The sequence below is a fragment of the Phalangium opilio genome, unplaced genomic scaffold (assembly GCF_054372755.1).
Source record: "Phalangium opilio isolate 3A_F unplaced genomic scaffold, DU_Popi_V2 ptg000002l_1, whole genome shotgun sequence".
In the NCBI taxonomy this organism is placed as follows: Eukaryota; Metazoa; Arthropoda; class Arachnida; order Opiliones; family Phalangiidae; genus Phalangium; species Phalangium opilio.
The window spans coordinates 10495829-10514899 of record NW_028324144.1 but is presented as its reverse complement, the minus strand read 5'-3'; the positions used below and the strand labels follow the sequence as shown (position 1 = coordinate 10514899).

General features: G+C 33.7%; 27 non-coding genes across 27 annotated transcripts; all 27 read right to left on the bottom strand.

The window, feature by feature from the left end:
- Positions 1-3695: 3695 nt before the first annotated feature.
- On the bottom strand, positions 3696-3766 carry TRNAG-GCC (transfer RNA glycine (anticodon GCC)). Its single transcript has one exon. It is a non-coding gene; the product is annotated as a tRNA-Gly (tRNA).
- An 838-nt stretch (positions 3767-4604) lies between these two features.
- On the bottom strand, positions 4605-4675 carry TRNAR-GCG (transfer RNA arginine (anticodon GCG)). The gene has a single exon. It is a non-coding gene; the product is annotated as a tRNA-Arg (tRNA).
- A 231-nt stretch (positions 4676-4906) lies between these two features.
- TRNAG-GCC (transfer RNA glycine (anticodon GCC)) lies at positions 4907-4977 on the bottom strand. The gene has a single exon. It is a non-coding gene; the product is annotated as a tRNA-Gly (tRNA).
- A 232-nt stretch (positions 4978-5209) lies between these two features.
- Positions 5210-5280, bottom strand: TRNAG-GCC (transfer RNA glycine (anticodon GCC)). Its single transcript has one exon. It is a non-coding gene; the product is annotated as a tRNA-Gly (tRNA).
- Positions 5281-5512: 232 nt separating this feature from the next.
- Positions 5513-5583, bottom strand: TRNAG-GCC (transfer RNA glycine (anticodon GCC)). The gene has a single exon. It is a non-coding gene; the product is annotated as a tRNA-Gly (tRNA).
- Positions 5584-5815: 232 nt separating this feature from the next.
- TRNAG-GCC (transfer RNA glycine (anticodon GCC)) lies at positions 5816-5886 on the bottom strand. Its single transcript has one exon. It is a non-coding gene; the product is annotated as a tRNA-Gly (tRNA).
- Positions 5887-6724: 838 nt separating this feature from the next.
- On the bottom strand, positions 6725-6795 carry TRNAG-GCC (transfer RNA glycine (anticodon GCC)). The gene has a single exon. It is a non-coding gene; the product is annotated as a tRNA-Gly (tRNA).
- A 232-nt stretch (positions 6796-7027) lies between these two features.
- On the bottom strand, positions 7028-7098 carry TRNAG-GCC (transfer RNA glycine (anticodon GCC)). Its single transcript has one exon. It is a non-coding gene; the product is annotated as a tRNA-Gly (tRNA).
- Positions 7099-7330: 232 nt separating this feature from the next.
- TRNAG-GCC (transfer RNA glycine (anticodon GCC)) lies at positions 7331-7401 on the bottom strand. Its single transcript has one exon. It is a non-coding gene; the product is annotated as a tRNA-Gly (tRNA).
- Positions 7402-8889: 1488 nt separating this feature from the next.
- Positions 8890-8960, bottom strand: TRNAG-GCC (transfer RNA glycine (anticodon GCC)). Its single transcript has one exon. It is a non-coding gene; the product is annotated as a tRNA-Gly (tRNA).
- Positions 8961-9798: 838 nt separating this feature from the next.
- On the bottom strand, positions 9799-9869 carry TRNAG-GCC (transfer RNA glycine (anticodon GCC)). Its single transcript has one exon. It is a non-coding gene; the product is annotated as a tRNA-Gly (tRNA).
- A 232-nt stretch (positions 9870-10101) lies between these two features.
- On the bottom strand, positions 10102-10172 carry TRNAG-GCC (transfer RNA glycine (anticodon GCC)). Its single transcript has one exon. It is a non-coding gene; the product is annotated as a tRNA-Gly (tRNA).
- A 232-nt stretch (positions 10173-10404) lies between these two features.
- On the bottom strand, positions 10405-10475 carry TRNAG-GCC (transfer RNA glycine (anticodon GCC)). Its single transcript has one exon. It is a non-coding gene; the product is annotated as a tRNA-Gly (tRNA).
- Positions 10476-11963: 1488 nt separating this feature from the next.
- Positions 11964-12034, bottom strand: TRNAG-GCC (transfer RNA glycine (anticodon GCC)). The gene has a single exon. It is a non-coding gene; the product is annotated as a tRNA-Gly (tRNA).
- An 837-nt stretch (positions 12035-12871) lies between these two features.
- TRNAG-GCC (transfer RNA glycine (anticodon GCC)) lies at positions 12872-12942 on the bottom strand. Its single transcript has one exon. It is a non-coding gene; the product is annotated as a tRNA-Gly (tRNA).
- Positions 12943-13174: 232 nt separating this feature from the next.
- Positions 13175-13245, bottom strand: TRNAG-GCC (transfer RNA glycine (anticodon GCC)). Its single transcript has one exon. It is a non-coding gene; the product is annotated as a tRNA-Gly (tRNA).
- Positions 13246-13779: 534 nt separating this feature from the next.
- On the bottom strand, positions 13780-13850 carry TRNAG-GCC (transfer RNA glycine (anticodon GCC)). Its single transcript has one exon. It is a non-coding gene; the product is annotated as a tRNA-Gly (tRNA).
- Positions 13851-14082: 232 nt separating this feature from the next.
- On the bottom strand, positions 14083-14153 carry TRNAG-GCC (transfer RNA glycine (anticodon GCC)). The gene has a single exon. It is a non-coding gene; the product is annotated as a tRNA-Gly (tRNA).
- Positions 14154-14688: 535 nt separating this feature from the next.
- Positions 14689-14759, bottom strand: TRNAG-GCC (transfer RNA glycine (anticodon GCC)). The gene has a single exon. It is a non-coding gene; the product is annotated as a tRNA-Gly (tRNA).
- Positions 14760-14991: 232 nt separating this feature from the next.
- On the bottom strand, positions 14992-15062 carry TRNAG-GCC (transfer RNA glycine (anticodon GCC)). The gene has a single exon. It is a non-coding gene; the product is annotated as a tRNA-Gly (tRNA).
- An 838-nt stretch (positions 15063-15900) lies between these two features.
- TRNAG-GCC (transfer RNA glycine (anticodon GCC)) lies at positions 15901-15971 on the bottom strand. Its single transcript has one exon. It is a non-coding gene; the product is annotated as a tRNA-Gly (tRNA).
- Positions 15972-16203: 232 nt separating this feature from the next.
- TRNAG-GCC (transfer RNA glycine (anticodon GCC)) lies at positions 16204-16274 on the bottom strand. The gene has a single exon. It is a non-coding gene; the product is annotated as a tRNA-Gly (tRNA).
- A 232-nt stretch (positions 16275-16506) lies between these two features.
- Positions 16507-16577, bottom strand: TRNAG-GCC (transfer RNA glycine (anticodon GCC)). Its single transcript has one exon. It is a non-coding gene; the product is annotated as a tRNA-Gly (tRNA).
- An 836-nt stretch (positions 16578-17413) lies between these two features.
- TRNAG-GCC (transfer RNA glycine (anticodon GCC)) lies at positions 17414-17484 on the bottom strand. Its single transcript has one exon. It is a non-coding gene; the product is annotated as a tRNA-Gly (tRNA).
- A 232-nt stretch (positions 17485-17716) lies between these two features.
- Positions 17717-17787, bottom strand: TRNAG-GCC (transfer RNA glycine (anticodon GCC)). The gene has a single exon. It is a non-coding gene; the product is annotated as a tRNA-Gly (tRNA).
- Positions 17788-18624: 837 nt separating this feature from the next.
- On the bottom strand, positions 18625-18695 carry TRNAG-GCC (transfer RNA glycine (anticodon GCC)). Its single transcript has one exon. It is a non-coding gene; the product is annotated as a tRNA-Gly (tRNA).
- Positions 18696-18925: 230 nt separating this feature from the next.
- Positions 18926-18996, bottom strand: TRNAG-GCC (transfer RNA glycine (anticodon GCC)). The gene has a single exon. It is a non-coding gene; the product is annotated as a tRNA-Gly (tRNA).
- Positions 18997-19071: the final 75 nt, after the last annotated feature.

Sequence of the window (19071 nt, the reverse complement as noted above, 5' to 3'; positions counted from 1 at the left end):
CCTGGCGGATGAACTATTTTACATTGAGAGCATTCCGGATTGCAGTCGTGATCCTCACCCATCAGCCACCCACATTCTAAACATCGTTTTTGGCTCGCGCAGGTGCCATTAAGAACATGAGTGTCGAAGCAGGGGCCGGGGAAGAAATAGCGGTGGCATTCGTCGCAACGTTTTAAAACATCCTCGCTGGTTAAATGAAAAGCTTCTCCTTGACACCGAAAACATATATAGGGTTTTGTATCCTCGGGGCATTTATGCTCTTTTAACAAATTATATTTGTAAAAAGATTTCAGGCATAAATCGCAAGAGATACAACCCCCCATCATGCCGTGCCAAGTTTTTGCGGGGTGGATATGGTCGCCAATTTTTAAGAGATAGATAAATTTAGGAGCTTGGGGTCCTTTGAAAAATATGGTAAAATTATTCGCAGCATCAACTATTACGATCCTATAATGGGAAGCTAAGTAATTTTGAAATTTTTGAATATCCTCTAGAGTAACGAAACCTTCGGGGACGCCGGCTTTTCGGTGCAAGATTTTCGCAATATTACCCACGAGGGTGCTATTGCGTTTCAGTTTGTCAAAATTGTTCTGGTTAAAGGGCGGACCTTGCTTATTTTGTTGGTAAAAATTGCGATCGGCCATCTCTTTACCCAGAACTAAACTTCGAGCAAAACAGAGGTTATCATTATTCTCCATAAAAATAAATTGGTTATTTTGTTTAACGAAATAATCCAAATTAACCAAAGTTCTATTTTTAATGGATTTATACAATGTCCCTATATTCGCATCGAGGTTTAAAAAAATTATGTCAAACTGAAAATCTTCACCATTAAAGACAAAGTCCCGACTAGATTGCGTCACTCTATAGATGGTGCGCATAATTCGCTTACTGGTGAATTTGTCAATTTTTATAAATTTAATATTAACGGGGGTCGTCAATCCGGGGGAACTTAAAACAAATCGAACCCGATTATACCCGGGATTCTCGGTTACTAATTTACGTATAACTTCGTCGAGAATTTTTCGAAAAATTCGAAAAAAATCTCTCGTTGGGATGTCATCCAAATTTTTGAAAGCTATACGCAAATCGATTTGTTTACAGCGCCATTTGCGACTCGTTTTGTCTAGCTGCCGCTCAATTGTGTAGTACCGGTTTACCTGCGCGTGTTCTTCTCTCTCACTACCCTCCGAGTCGCTGTCGCTGCTGCTGCTCGAACTCATTTTTTGAATTTCTATCAGAAATAAAACAATTAGAAAAGACTTGGCTTGCAGATTTATTGTTAAATAGCTACGTACTTTACTGGGGGGCTGCTGTTTAGCTTCCTCGTCCTGTTTGACGGTCTCCACCAGCTTCTTGAAGGCGTTAAGGAATTTAACGCCTTCTTTGTTGTTTTTTTTTAAAACTATTTTCAGTCTTTTGTGGTTACACTCCCAGACCTTATCAGGCTGGGAGTTTCTAATATCGAAAAATTTATAGACTGCCGCGTCTATAAAGTAATCCCCTTGGCGTGGGGGGACTTTAGTTTCGTAGTACTGCCCTTCCTTTCTAACGCGAAAGGAGCCCTCAATACCACTGGACCCGACAATATTTTTCTGCAGGACGTCCTGCACAAAGCTTTCGTCGTCCGAGTCCAGCAGTATTTCGAGGGGTTCTGGCTTCAGGAACTGGGTGATGGTTCTTTTTCCACTGCTGGTAGAAGGGGCTGGAAAATTTTCTTGCGACGACGGCGGTGAATTAAGGAGCGATTGTGATAGAGACTGCGATTCTTGATACTTGTTCATGGTGGCAAGTTAGATTGTGAAAATACAATGCCGATGCTCCAGCTTTTATACCAAAATCTCAGGGCCATTTTTTTAGAATACAGGCCCAGATATGGTTTTTTTTTATAAAACCACCTTATTTTACTTTTATTAAGTGTATCAACAAGCGATTTGTTAATTTTACCTTAAATGCATTTTTTATTGACGAGTTGATACTGGAGATTATGAAGGATATTAGCGTAGATACGCATATAAAAAACACCTCTATAGTTTAATATTAATATACGTTTATTCATATTTAAATCATGTTAAAAATAATTTTACTTCCTTCCAAAATAATTACTTTTAACCTTCATCAAAAAATTTTGCCTATAAGGAAATCTTATACATATTATTCAAAATATATTATTCAAATCACGCCCAGACAGGCTCAAACAAACTTTGCAGACCCATAAAAAAACCTGCCCCCCTCGGCCTTCTGTCAAGGTAACTCCTTCTTAACCTTCGCGCATAAATTTTTAATATCACACGATCTTATTTGAATTATTTAAATCGTGACTAGACAAGTTTTGCATATAGAAAAATAAACCTAGACCTTGGAGAGATTTCTCATTCTATGAATATATACCTAATTAACTTTTTCCTTATTATCGAAAAAATAGTTTCTTAAGAATCTTGAAAACTAGACACTATTAGATTTAACCTCCATAATTTACTATATAAGCCCCGTGTTTCAAGGTGAAAGTTATCAGTTGTTTAACTTCTGTTACTTAAAAAACAATCCCAACCAAGATGTCTTTCTCTACCGCTCCTCGATTACCCGCCCTGTCGTTTGTCAAAATTCATCCGGCAGCGCTTACTCCTCGTCGTGCCACTCCCCACTCGGCCGGACTGGACTTGTATTGTCCAGTAGATACCGTGATTGAACCGCATGGTGTCAAAATCTTGTCGACCGGGTTAGCCGTTATGCTACCGGCGAACAGCTACGGTCGCATTGTTGGCCGTAGTAGCTTAACGGTCCAAGGGCTGTTTGTCGCCGAAGGGACTATAGGTATGTTTATTACCTATTTTATAATGCCCAACAGTATAATATTTCTAAAGAATAACAATAGACGCCGACTATCGCGGCCCCCTGAAAGTGGTCATAGCCAACGTAGGGGAAACCCCCTACACTGTCCGGCGGGGCGATAGAGTTGCCCAATTAATAGTTACACCGGTGCTATTGTTAAGGCCGTTGGAAGCAGCGGTAAATAACTTTAGTTTTAATTTAGGATTCAGCGTGTAACACGTTTTATATATTGTTTCTAGAATCTAACCCCAACGCTTCGTGGGAGTGGGGGGTTTGGCTCGACTGGTGTCTAGCCATTTTTTAATGGGGGTGGGTTCTTTTGTAAATATCTTTGTTATTATTATACATGTCTTTTTGCTAGTTATTGTATATACTTTATGTTATTAAAAATTTTTATTTGTAAATTTGTATTTTCTTTTCAGACTTATAATTATAGGCTTATTGTACTAGCTATTTAAATATCATTTATTATTGGAACCCTCCCAATATGCTGTGCCGCATTTTCTTTTTTGTTTACGGGTTCATAGTTAACGTTTCATTAACTCTTTACGAAATCGAGCCCCTTACTAGCAAGCCAGCGATGAATATAGTTTAAGTTTTGGTTTGAGTTAAGAAGATGACGTCATGGGGTTTGAAAATAGCCTGTAAGAGCTCGGGCCAGTCCGGACTTGTCTCAAAACCTTGGTTTGAAACCAATCTAGGGTTGCAAGTTTGGTTGGAGTTGGGTGGATGGCAGCCATCTTGGGGTGGCGGCCATCTTGGATCTCTGCGAATCTGGGTGGCTATCACTACTCGAAAGACCCTGAAGTAAGAATAATACAATTTAAACACAATATCGTTATGCATAAATGACGACCAAAACATGCATCGGCCGGGAATCGAACCCGGATCTCCCGCGTGGCAGGCGAGAATTCTACCATTAAACCACCGATGCTCTGCAAAGAGTAGAATATGGAAAGAATGTTATTTCACCTGAATATTTGATAATCAAACCAAATATTTCTTTGAATTATTATCTCAAATAATTTTTTTAGAAGGGTTTATCAATTTAAAAATTATCATTTTACTTAATTTTCGTAATTTTTATATTAATTTCGAAAGACCCTGAAGTAAGGATAATACAATTTAAACACAATATCGTTATGCATCAAATGATGACCAAAACATGCATCGGCCGGGAATCGAACCCGGATCTCCCGCGTGGCAGAAGAGAATTCTACCATTGAACCATCGATGCTCTGCAAATAGTAGAATATGGAAAGAATGTTATTTCACCGTAATATTTGATAATCAAACCAAATATTTCTTTGAATTATTATCTCAAATAGTATTTTTAGAAGGATTTATCTATTTAACAATTATCATTTTACTTAATTTTCGTAATTTTTTTATTAATTTCGAAAGACCCTGAAGTAAGGATAATACAATTTAAACACAATATCGTTATGCATCAAATGACGACGAAAACATGCATCGGCCGGGAATCGAACCCGGATCTCCCGCGTGGCAGAAGAGAATTCTACCATTGAACCATCGATGCTCTGCAAAGAGTAGAATATGGAAAGAATGTTATTTCACCTGAATATTTGATAATCAAACCAAATATTTCTTTGAATTATTATCTCAAATAGTATTTTTAGAAGGGTTTATCAATTTAAAAATTATTATTTTACATAATTTTCGTAATTTTTTAATTAATTTCGAAAGACCCTGAAGTAAGGATATTGGAATTTAAACACAATATCGTTATGCATCAAATGACGACCAAAACATGCATCGGCCGGGAATCGAACCCGGATCTCCCGCGTCGCAGGCTAGAATTCTACCATTGAACCACCGTTGCTCTACAAAGAGTAGAGTATGGAAAGAATGGTATTTCACCTGAATATTTGATAATCAAACCAAATGTTTCTTTGCATTATTATCCAAATAATATTTTTAGAATGATTTATAAATTTAACAATTATTATTTTACATAATTTTCGTAATTTTTTTATTAATTTCGAAAGACCCTGAAGTAAGGATATTGGAATTTAAACACAATATCGTTATGCATCAAATGACGACCAAAACATGCATCGGCCGGGAATCGAACCCGGATCTCCCGCGTGGCAGGCGAGAATTCTACCATTGAACCACCGATGCTCTACAAAGAGTAGAGTATGGAAAGAATGGTATTTCACCTGAATATTTGATAATCAAACCAAATATTTCTTTGCATAATTATCCCAAATAATATTTTTAGAATGATTTATCAATTTAACAATTATCATTTTACTTAATTTTCGTAATTTTTTTATTAATTTCGAAAGACTCTGAAGTAAGGATAATACAATTTAAACACAATATCCTTATGTATCAAATGACGACCAAAACATGCTTCGGCCGGGAATCGAACCCGGATCTCCCGCGTGGCAGGCGAGAATTCTACCATTGAACCACCGATGCTCTGCAAAGAGTAGAATATGGAAAGAATGGTATTTCACCTGAATATTTGATAATCAAACCAAGTATTTCCTTGAATTATTATCTCAAATAATATTTTAAGAAGGGTTTATCAATTTAAAAATTATTATTTTACATACTTTTCTTAATTTTTTTATTAATTTCGAAAGACCCTGAAGTATGGATATTACATTTTAAACACAATATCGTTATGCATCAAATGACGACCAAAACATGCATCGGCCGGGAATCGAACCCGGATCTCCCGCGTGGCAGGCGAAAATTCTACCATTGAACCACCGAGGCTCTGCAAAGAGTAGAATATGGAAAGAATGGTATTTCACCTGAATATTTGATAATCAAACCAAATATTTCTTTGAATTATTATCTCAAATAATATTTTTAGAAGGGTTTATCAATTTAAAAATTATTATTTTACATACTTTTCGTAACTTTTTTATTAATTTCGAAAGACCCTGAAGTAATGATAATACAATTTAAACACAATATCGTTATGCATCAAATGACGACCGAAACATGCATCGGCCGGGAATCGAACCCGGATCTCCCGCGTGGCAGGCGAGAATTCTACCATTGAACCACCGATGCGCTGCAAAGAGTAGAATATGGAAAGAATGTTATTTCACCTGAATATTTGATAATCAAACCAAATATTTCTTTGAATTATTATCTCAAATAATTTTTTTAGAAGGGTTTATCAATTTAAAAATTATCATTTTACTTAATTTTCGTTATTTTTTTATTAATTTCGAAAGACCCTGAAGTAAGGATAATACAATTTAAACACAATATCGTTATGCATCAAATGATGACCAAAACATGCATCGGCCGGGAATCGAACCCGGATCTCCCGCGTGGCAGAAGAGAATTCTACCATTGAACCATCGATGCTCTGCAAAGAGTAGAATATGGAAAGAATCTTATTTCACCTGAATATTTGATAATCAAACCAAATATTTCTTTGAATTATTATCTCAAATAGTATTTTTAGAAGGATTTATCAATTTAACAATTATCATTTTACTTAATTTTCGTAATTTTTTTATTAATTTCGAAAGACCCTGAAGTAAGGATAATACAATTTAAACACAATATCGTTATGCATCAAATGACGACGAAAACATGCATCGGCCGGGAATCGAACCCGGATCTCCCGCGTGGCAGAAGAGAATTCTACCATTGAACCATCGATGCTCTGCAAAGAGTAGAATATGGAAAGAATGTTATTTCACCTGAATATTTGATAATCAAACCAAATATTTCTTTGAATTATTATCTCAAATAGTATTTTTAGAAAGATTTATCAATTTAACAATTATCATTTTACTTAATTTTCGTAATTTTTTTATTAATTTCGAAAGACCCTGAAGTAAGGATAATACAATTTAAACACAATATCGTTATGCATCAAATGACGACGAAAACATGCATCGGCCGGGAATCGAACCCGGATCTCCCGCGTGGCAGGCGAGAATTCTACCATTGAACCACCGATGCTCTGCAAAGAGTAGAATATGGAAAGAATGGTATTTCACCTGAATATTTGATAATCAAACCAAATATTTCTTTGAATTATTATCTCAAATAATATTTTAAGAAGGGTTTATCAATTTAAAAATTATTATTTTACATACTTTTCGTAATTTTTTTATTAACTTCGAAAGACCCTGAAGTAATGATAATACAATTTAAACACAATATCGTTATGCATCAAATGATGAACAAAACATGCATCGGCCGGGAATCGAACCCGGATCTCCCGCGTGGCAGAAGAGAATTCTACCATTGAACCACCGATGCTCTGCAAAGAGTAGAATATGGAAAGAATGGTATTTCACCTGAATATTTGATAATCAAACCAAATATTTCTTTGAATTATTATCTCAAATAATAGTTTAAGAAGGGTTTATCAATTTAAAAATTATTATTTTACATACTTTTCGTAATTTTTTTATTAACTTCGAAAGACCCTGAAGTAATGATAATACAATTTAAACACAATATCGTTATGCATCAAATGACGACCAAAACATGCATCGGCCGGGAATCGAACCCGGATCTCCCGCGTGGCAGGCGAGAATTCTACCATTGAACCACCGATGCTCTGCAAAGAGTAGAATATGGAAAGAATGTTATTTCACCTGAATATTTGATAATCAAACCAAATATTTCTTTGAATTATTATCTCAAATAATTTTTTTAGAAGGGTTTATCAATTTAAAAATTATCATTTTACTTAATTTTCGTAATTTTTTTATTAATTTCGAAAGACCCTGAAGTAAGGATAATACAATTTAAACACAATATCGTTATGCATCAAATGATGACCAAAACATGCATCGGCCGGGAATCGAACCCGGATCTCCCGCGTGGCAGAAGAGAATTCTACCATTGAACCATCGATGCTCTGCAAATAGTAGAATATGGAAAGAATGTTATTTCACCTGAATATTTGATAATCAAACCAAATATTTCTTTGAATTATTATCTCAAATAATTTTTTTAGAAGGGTTTATCAATTTAAAAATTATCATTTTACTTAATTTTCGTTATTTTTTTATTAATTTCGAAAGACCCTGAAGTAAGGATAATACAATTTAAACACAATATCGTTATGCATCAAATGATGACCAAAACATGCATCGGCCGGGAATCGAACCCGGATCTCCCGCGTGGCAGAAGAGAATTCTACCATTGAACCATCGATGCTCTGCAAAGAGTAGAATATGGAAAGAATCTTATTTCACCTGAATCATGGATTAACTAACGCTAGGGATTGTTCACTAACTGGGTTTCTCATGTAATGCTATCGCCAACTACATGTTCCGAATTATTCCTTGATTCCCCTCTTCATTCCCCCAATTTATTGGACCAAAACGGATGTAGATATGGCGCCATCTCTCGGCAAAATAAATCGTTTTAGCCCAATTTAGGCAGTATTTCAATTTTGACGTCATAGACCACGTGATATTTGGTCCAATTATTCTTATAACTTCCTGTTAGGGATAGTAGCTGCTGCTAGGGGGCGTTTGGAACATGCATGCGTTATCTTTTTGGGGGAACGAACTATCCCTAGCGCGTTAGTTAATCCATGCCTGAATATTTGATAATCAAACCAAATATTTCTTTGAATTATTATCTCAAATAGTATTTTTAGAAGGATTTATCAATTTAACAATTATCATTTTACTTAATTTTCGTAATTTTTTTATTAATTTCGAAAGACCCTGAAGTAAGGATAATACAATTTAAACACAATATCGTTATGCATCAAATGACGACGAAAACATGCATCGGCCGGTAATCGAACCCGGATCTCCCGCGTGGCAGAAGAGAATTCTACCATTGAACCATCGATGCTCTGCAAAGAGTAGAATATGGAAAGAATCTTATTTCACCTGAATATTTGATAATCAAACCAAATATTTCTTTGAATTATTATCTCAAAAAATATTTTTAGAAGGGTTTATCAATTTAAAAATTATCATTTTACATACTTTTTGAAATTTTTTTATTAATTTCGAAAGACCCTGAAGTAAGGATAATACAATTTAAACACAATATCGTTATGCATAAATGACGACCAAAACATGCATCGGCCGGGAATCGAACCCGGATCTCCCGCGTGGCAGGCGAGAATTCTACCATTGAACCACCGATGCGCTGCAAAGAGTAGAATATGGAAAGAATGTTATTTCACCTGAATATTTGATAATCAAACCAAATATTTCTTTGAATTATTATCTCAAATAATTTTTTTAGAAGGGTTTATCAATTTAAAAATTATCATTTTACTTAATTTTCGTTATTTTTTTATTAATTTCGAAAGACCCTGAAGTAAGGATAATACAATTTAAACACAATATCGTTATGCATCAAATGATGACCAAAACATGCATCGGCCGGGAATCGAACCCGGATCTCCCGCGTGGCAGAAGAGAATTCTACCATTGAACCATCGATGCTCTGCAAAGAGTAGAATATGGAAAGAATCTTATTTCACCTGAATATTTGATAATCAAACCAAATATTTCTTTGAATTATTATCTCAAATAGTATTTTTAGAAGGATTTATCAATTTAACAATTATCATTTTACTTAATTTTCGTAATTTTTTTATTAATTTCGAAAGACCCTGAAGTAAGGATAATACAATTTAAACACAATATCGTTATGCATCAAATGACGACGAAAACATGCATCGGCCGGGAATCGAACCCGGATCTCCCGCGTGGCAGAAGAGAATTCTACCATTGAACCATCGATGCTCTGCAAAGAGTAGAATATGGAAAGAATGTTATTTCACCTGAATATTTGATAATCAAACCAAATATTTCTTTGAATTATTATCTCAAATAGTATTTTTAGAAAGATTTATCAATTTAACAATTATCATTTTACTTAATTTTCGTAATTTTTTTATTAATTTCGAAAGACCCTGAAGTAAGGATAATACAATTTAAACACAATATCGTTATGCATCAAATGACGACGAAAACATGCATCGGCCGGGAATCGAACCCGGATCTCCCGCGTGGCAGGCGAGAATTCTACCATTGAACCACCGATGCTCTGCAAAGAGTAGAATATGGAAAGAATGGTATTTCACCTGAATATTTGATAATCAAACCAAATATTTCTTTGAATTATTATCTCAAATAATATTTTAAGAAGGGTTTATCAATTTAAAAATTATTATTTTACATACTTTTCGTAATTTTTTTATTAACTTCGAAAGACCCTGAAGTAATGATAATACAATTTAAACACAATATCGTTATGCATCAAATGATGAACAAAACATGCATCGGCCGGGAATCGAACCCGGATCTCCCGCGTGGCAGAAGAGAATTCTACCATTGAACCACCGATGCTCTGCAAAGAGTAGAATATGGAAAGAATGGTATTTCACCTGAATATTTGATAATCAAACCAAATATTTCTTTGAATTATTATCTCAAATAATAGTTTAAGAAGGGTTTATCAATTTAAAAATTATTATTTTACATACTTTTCGTAATTTTTTTATTAACTTCGAAAGACCCTGAAGTAATGATAATACAATTTAAACACAATATCGTTATGCATCAAATGACGACCAAAACATGCATCGGCCGGGAATCGAACCCGGATCTCCCGCGTGGCAGGCGAGAATTCTACCATTGAACCACCGATGCTCTGCAAAGAGTAGAATATGGAAAGAATGTTATTTCACCTGAATATTTGATAATCAAACCAAATATTTCTTTGAATTATTATCTCAAATAATTTTTTTAGAAGGGTTTATCAATTTAAAAATTATCATTTTACTTAATTTTCGTAATTTTTTTATTAATTTCGAAAGACCCTGAAGTAAGGATAATACAATTTAAACACAATATCGTTATGCATCAAATGATGACCAAAACATGCATCGGCCGGGAATCGAACCCGGATCTCCCGCGTGGCAGAAGAGAATTCTACCATTGAACCATCGATGCTCTGCAAATAGTAGAATATGGAAAGAATGTTATTTCACCTGAATATTTGATAATCAAACCAAATATTTCTTTGAATTATTATCTCAAATAATTTTTTTAGAAGGGTTTATCAATTTAAAAATTATCATTTTACTTAATTTTCGTTATTTTTTTATTAATTTCGAAAGACCCTGAAGTAAGGATAATACAATTTAAACACAATATCGTTATGCATCAAATGATGACCAAAACATGCATCGGCCGGGAATCGAACCCGGATCTCCCGCGTGGCAGAAGAGAATTCTACCATTGAACCATCGATGCTCTGCAAAGAGTAGAATATGGAAAGAATCTTATTTCACCTGAATCATGGATTAACTAACGCTAGGGATTGTTCACTAACTGGGTTTCTCATGTAATGCTATCGCCAACTACATGTTCCGAATTATTCCTTGATTCCCCTCTTCATTCCCCCAATTTATTGGACCAAAACGGATGTAGATATGGCGCCATCTCTCGGCAAAATAAATCGTTTTAGCCCAATTTAGGCAGTATTTCAATTTTGACGTCATAGACCACGTGATATTTGGTCCAATTATTCTTATAACTTCCTGTTAGGGATAGTAGCTGCTGCTAGGGGGCGTTTGGAACATGCATGCGTTATCTTTTTGGGGGAACGAACTATCCCTAGCGCGTTAGTTAATCCATGCCTGAATATTTGATAATCAAACCAAATATTTCTTTGAATTATTATCTCAAATAGTATTTTTAGAAGGATTTATCAATTTAACAATTATCATTTTACTTAATTTTCGTAATTTTTTTATTAATTTCGAAAGACCCTGAAGTAAGGATAATACAATTTAAACACAATATCGTTATGCATCAAATGACGACGAAAACATGCATCGGCCGGTAATCGAACCCGGATCTCCCGCGTGGCAGAAGAGAATTCTACCATTGAACCATCGATGCTCTGCAAAGAGTAGAATATGGAAAGAATCTTATTTCACCTGAATATTTGATAATCAAACCAAATATTTCTTTGAATTATTATCTCAAAAAATATTTTTAGAAGGGTTTATCAATTTAAAAATTATCATTTTACATACTTTTTGAAATTTTTTTATTAATTTCGAAAGACCCTGAAGTAAGGATAATACAATTTAAACACAATATCGTTATGCATAAATGACGACCAAAACATGCATCGGCCGGGAATCGAACCCGGATCTCCCGCGTGGCAGGCGAGAATTCTACCATTGAACCACCGATGCTCTGAAAAGAGTAGAATATGGAAAGAATGTTATTTCACCTGAATATTTGATAATCAAACCAAATATTTCTTTGAATTATTATCTCAAATAATATTTTTAGAAGGGTTTATCAATTTAAAAATTATCATTTTACTTAATTTTCGTAATTTTTTTTTTAATTTCGAAAGACCCTGAAGTAAGGATAATACAATTTAAACACAATATCGTTATGCATCAAATGATGACCAAAACATGCATCGGCCGGGAATCGAACCCGGATCTCCCGCGTGGCAGAAGAGAATTCTACCATTGAACCATCGATGCTCTGCAAAGAGTAGAATATGGAAAGAATGTTATTTCACCTGAATATTTGATAATCAAACCAAATATTTCTTTGAATTATTATCTCAAATAGTATTTTTAGAAGGATTTATCAATTTAACAATTATCATTTTACTTAATTTTCGTAATTTCTTTATTAATTTCGAAAGACCCTGAAGTAAGGATAATACAATTTAAACACAATATCGTTATGCATCAAATGACGACGAAAACATGCATCGGCCGGGAATCGAACCCGGATCTCCCGCGTGGCAGAAGAGAATTCTACCATTGAACCATCGATGCTCTGCAAAGAGTAGAATATGGAAAGAATGTTATATCACCTGAATATTTGATAATCAAACCAAATATTTCTTTGAATTATTATCTCAAATAGTATTTTTAGAAGGATTTATCAATTTAACAATTATCATTTTACTTAATTTTCGTTATTTTTTTATTAATTTAAAAGACCCTGAAGTAAGGATAATACAATTTAAACACAATATCGTTATGCATCAAATGACGACGAAAACATGCATCGGCCGGGAATCGAACCCGGATCTCCCGCGTGGCAGGCGAGAATTCTACCATCGAACCACCGATGCTCTGCAAAGACTAGAATATGGAAAGAATGGTATTTCACCTGAATATTTGATAATCAAACCAAATATTTCTTTGAATTATTATCTCAAATAATATTTTAAGAAGGGTTTATCAATTTAAAAATTATTATTTTACATACTTTTCGTAATTTTTTTATTAATTTCGAAAGACCCTGAAGTAATGATAATACAATTTAAACACAATATCGTTATGCATCAAATGACGACCAAAACATGCATCGGCCGGGAATCGAACCCGGATCTCCCGCGTGGCAGGCGAGAATTCTACCATTGAACCACCGATGCTCTGAAAAGAGTAGAATATGGAAAGAATGTTATTTCACCTGAATATTTGATAATCAAACCAAATATTTCTTTGAATTATTATCTCAAATAATTTTTTTAGAAGGGTTTATCAATTTAAAAATTATCATTTTACTTAATTTTCGTAATTTTTTTTTAATTTCGAAAGACCCTGAAGTAAGGATAATACAATTTAAACACAATATCGTTATGCATCAAATGATGACCAAAACATGCATCGGCCGGGAATCGAACCCGGATCTCCCGCGTGGCAGAAGAGAATTCTACCATTGAACCATCGATGCTCTGCAAAGAGTAGAATATGGAAAGAATGTTATTTCACCTGAATATTTGATAATCAAACCAAATATTTCTTTGAATTATTATCTCAAATAGTATTTTTAGAAGGATTTATCAATTTAACAATTATCATTTTACTTAATTTTCGTAATTTTTTTATTAATTTCGAAAGACCCTGAAGTAAGGATAATACAATTTAAACACAATATCGTTATGCATCAAATGACGACGAAAACATGCATCGGCCGGGAATCGAACCCGGATCTCCCGCGTGGCAGGCGAGAATTCTACCATTTAACCACCGATGCTCTGCAAAGACTAGAATATGGAAAGAATGGTATTTCACCTGAATATTTGATAATCAAACCAAATATTTCTTTGAATTATTATCTCAAATAATATTTTAAGAAGGGTTTATCAATTTAAAAATTATTATTTTACATACTTTTCGTAATTTTTTTATTAATTTCGAAAGACCCTGAAGTAATGATAATACAATTTAAACACAATATCGTTATGCATCAAATGACGACCAAAACATGCATCGGCCGGGAATCGAACCCGGATCTCCCGCGTGGCAGGCGAGAATTCTACCATTGAACCACCGATGCTCTGAAAAGAGTAGAATATGGAAAGAATGTTATTTCACCTGAATATTTGATAATCAAACCAAATATTTCTTTGAATTATTATCTCAAATAATTTTTTTAGAAGGGTTTATCAATTTAAAAATTATCATTTTACTTAATTTTCGTAATTTTTTTTTTAATTTCGAAAGACCCTGAAGTAAGGATAATACAATTTAAACACAATATCGTTATGCATCAAATGATGACCAAAACATGCATCGGCCGGGAATCGAACCCGGATCTCCCGCGTGGCAGAAGAGAATTCTACCATTGAACCATCGATGCTCTGCAAAGAGTAGAATATGGAAAGAATGTTATTTCACCTGAATATTTGATAATCAAACCAAATATTTCTTTGAATTATTATCTCAAATAGTATTTTTAGAAGGATTTATCAATTTAACAATTATCATTTTACTTAATTTTCGTAATTTTTTTATTAATTTCGAAAGACCCTGAAGTAAGGATAATACAATTTAAACACAATATCGTTATGCATCAAATGACGACGAAAACATGCATCGGCCGGGAATCGAACCCGGATCTCCCGCGTGGCAGGCGAGAATTCTACCATTTAACCACCGATGCTCTGCAAAGACTAGAATATGGAAAGAATGGTATTTCACCTGAATATTTGATAATCAAACCAAATATTTCTTTGAATTATTATCTCAAATAATATTTTAAGAAGGGTTTATCAATTTAAAAATTATTATTTTACATACTTTTCGTAATTTTTTTATTAATTTCGAAAGACCCTGAAGTAATGATAATACAATTTAAACACAATATCGTTATGCATCAAATGACGACCAAAACATGCATCGGCCGGGAATCGAACCCGGATCTCCCGCGTGGCAGGCGAGAATTCTACCATTGAACCACCGATGCTCTGAAAAGAGTAGAATATGGAAAGAATGTTATTTCACCTGAATATTTGATAATCAAACCAAATATTTCTTTGAATTATTATCTCAAATAATTTTTTTAGAAGGGTTTATCAATTTAAAAATTATCATTTTACTTAATTTTCGTAATTTTTTTTTTAATTTCGAAAGACCCTGAAGTAAGGATAATACAATTTAAACACAATATCGTTATGCATCAAATGATGACCAAAACATGCATCGGCCGGGAATCGAACCCGGATCTCCCGCGTGGCAGAAGAGAATTCTACCATTGAACCATCGATGCTCTGCAAAGAGTAGAATATGGAAAGAATGTTATTTCACCTGAATATTTGATAATCAAACCAAATATTTCTTTGAATTATTATCTCAAATAGTATTTTTAGAAGGATTTATCAATTTAACAATTATCATTTTACTTAATTTTCGTAATTTTTTTATTAATTTCGAAAGACCCTGAAGTAAGGATAATACAATTTAAACACAATATCGTGATGCATCAAATGACGACGAAAACATGCATCGGCCGGGAATCGAACCCGGATCTCCCGCGTGGCAGAAGAGAATTCTACCATTGAACCATCGATGCTCTGCAAAGAGTAGAATATGGAAAGAATGTTATTTCACCTGAATATTTGATAATCAAACCAAATATTTCTTTGAATTATTATCTCAAATAGTATTTTTAGAAGGGTTTATCAATTTAAAAATTATTATTTTACATACTTTTCGTAATTTTTTTATTAATTTCGAAAGACCCTGAAGTAATGATAATACAATTTAAACACAATATCGTTATGCATCAAATGACGACCAAAATATGCATCGGCCGGGAATCGAACCCGGATCTCCCGCGTGGCAGGCGAGAATTCTACCATTGAACCACCGAGGCTCTGCCAAGAGTAGAATATGGAAAGAATGTTATTTCACCTGAATATTTGATAATCAAACCAAATATTTCTTTAAATTATTATCTCAAATAATATTTTAAGAAGGGTTTATCTATTTAAAAATTATTATTTTACATAATTTTCGTAATTTTTTAATTAATTTCGAAAGACCCTGAAGTAAGAATATTGGAATTTAAACACAATATCGTTATGCATCAAATGACGACCAAAACATGCATCGGCCGGGAATCGAACCCGGATCTCCCGCGTGGCATGCGAGAATTCTACCATTGAACCACCGATGCTCTGCAAAGAGTAGAATATGGAAAGAATGGTATTTCACCTGAATATTTGATAATCAAACCAAATATTTCTTTGAATTATTATCTCAAATAATATTTTAAGAAGGGTTTATCAATTTAAAAATTATTATTTTACATAACTTTCGTAATTTTTTAATTAATTTCGAAAGACCCTGAAGTAAGGATATTGGAATTTAAACACAATATCGTTATGCATCAAATGATGACCAAAACAAGCATCGGCCGGGAATCGAACCCGGATCTCCCGCGTGGCAGGCGAGAATTCTACCATTGAACCACCGATGCTCTGAAAAGAGTAGAATATGGAAAGAATGTTATTTCACCTGAATATTTGATAATCAAACCAAATATTTCTTTGAATTATTATCTCAAATAATTTTTTAGAAGGGTTTATCAATTTAAAAATTATCATTTTACTTAATTTTCGTAATTTTTTTTTTCATTTCGAAAGACCCTGAAGTAAGGATAATACAATTTAAACACAATATCGTTATGCATCAAATGATGACCAAAACATGCATCGGCCGGGAATCGAACCCGGATCTCCCGCGTGGCAGAAGAGAATTCTACCATTGAACCATCGATGCTCTGCAAAGAGTAGAATATGGAAAGAATGTTATTTCACCTGAATATTTGATAATCAAACCAAATATTTCTTTGAATTATTATCTCAAATAGTATTTTTAGAAGGATTTATCAATTTAACAACTATCATTTTACTTAATTTTCGTAATTTTTTTATTAATTTCGAAAGACCCTGAAGTAAGGATAATACAATTTAAACACAATATCGTTATGCATCAAATGACGACGAAAACATGCATCGGCCGGGAATCGAACCCGGATCTCCCGCGTGGCAGAAGAGAATTCTACCATTGAACCATCGATGCTCTGCAAAGAGTAGAATATGGAAAGAATGTTATATCACCTGAATATTTGATAATCAAACCAAATATTTCTTTGAATTATTATCTCAAATAGTATTTTTAGAAGGATTTATCAATTTAACAATTATCATTTTACTTAATTTTCGTAATTTTTTTATTAATTTCAAAGACCCTGAAGTAAGGATAATACAATTTAAACACAATATCGTTATGCATCAAATGACGACGAAAACATGCATCGGCCGGGAATCGAACCCGGATCTCCCGCGTGGCAGGCGAGAATTCTACCATTGAACCACCGATGCTCTGCAAAGACTAGAATATGGAAAGAATGGTATTTCACCTGAATATTTGATAATCAAACCAAATATTTCTTTGAATTATTATCTCAAATAATATTTTAAGAAGGGTTTATCAATTTAAAAATTATTATTTTACATACTTTTCGTAATTTTTTTATTAACTTCGAAAGACCCTGAAGTAATGATAATACCATTTAAACGCAATATCGTTATGCATCAAATGACGACCAAAACATGCATCGGCCGGGAATCGAACCCGGATCTCCCGCGTGGCATTCGAGAATTCTACCATTGAACCACCGATGCTCTGCAAAGCGTAGAATATGGAAAGAATGTTATTTCACCTGAATATTTGATAATCAAACCAAATATTTCTTTGAATTATTATCTCAAATAATTTTTTTAGAAGGGTTTATCAATTTAAAAATTATCATTTTACTTAATTTTCGTAATTTTTTTATTAATTTCGAAAGACCCTGAAGTAAGGATAATACAATTTAAACACAATATCGTTATGCATCAAATGATGACCAAAACATGCATGGGCCGGGAATCGAACCCGGATCTCCCGCGTGGCAGAAGAGAATTCTACCATTGAACCATCGATGCTCTGCAAATAGTAGAATATGGAAAGAATGTTATTTCAGCTGAATATTTGATAATCAAACCAAATATTTCTTTGAATTATTATCTCAAATAATTTTTTTAGAAGGGTTTATCAATTTAAAAATTATCATTTTACTTAATTTTCGTTATTTTTTTATAAATTTCGAAAGACCCTGAAGTAAGGATAATACAATTTAAACACAATATCGTTATGCATCAAATGATGACCAAAACAAGCATCGGCCGGGAATCGAACCCGGATCTCCCGCGTGGCAGAAGAGAATAGACCATTGAACCATCGATGCTCTGCAAAGAGTAGAATATGGAAAGAATCTTATTTCACCTGAATATTTGATAATAAAACCAAATATTTCTTTGAATTATTATCTCAAATAGTATTTTTAGAAGGATTTATCAATTTAACAATTATCATTTTACGTAATTTTCGTAATTTTTTTATTAATTTCGAAAGACCCTGAAGTAAGGATAATACAATTTAAACACAATATCGTTATGCATCAAATGACGACGAAAACATGCATCGGCCGGGAATCGAACCCGGATCTCCCGCGTGGCCGGCGAGAATTCTACCATTGAACCACCGAGGCTCTGCCAAGAGTAGAATATGGAAAGAATGTTATTTCACCTGAATATTTGATAATCAAACAAATATTTCTTTGAATTATTATCTCAAATAATTTTTTTAGAAGGGTTTATCAATTTAAAAATTATCATTTTACTTAATTTTCGTTATTTTTTTATTAATTTCGAAAGACCCTGAAGTAAGGATAATACAATTTAAACACAATATCGTTATGCATAAATGACGACCAAAACATGCATCGGCCGGGAATCGAACCCGGATCTCCCGCGTGGCAGGCGAGAATTCTACCATTGAACCACCGATGCTCTGCCAAGAGTAGAACATGGAAAAATGCTATTTCACCTGAATATTTGATAATCAAACCAAATATTTCTTTGAAT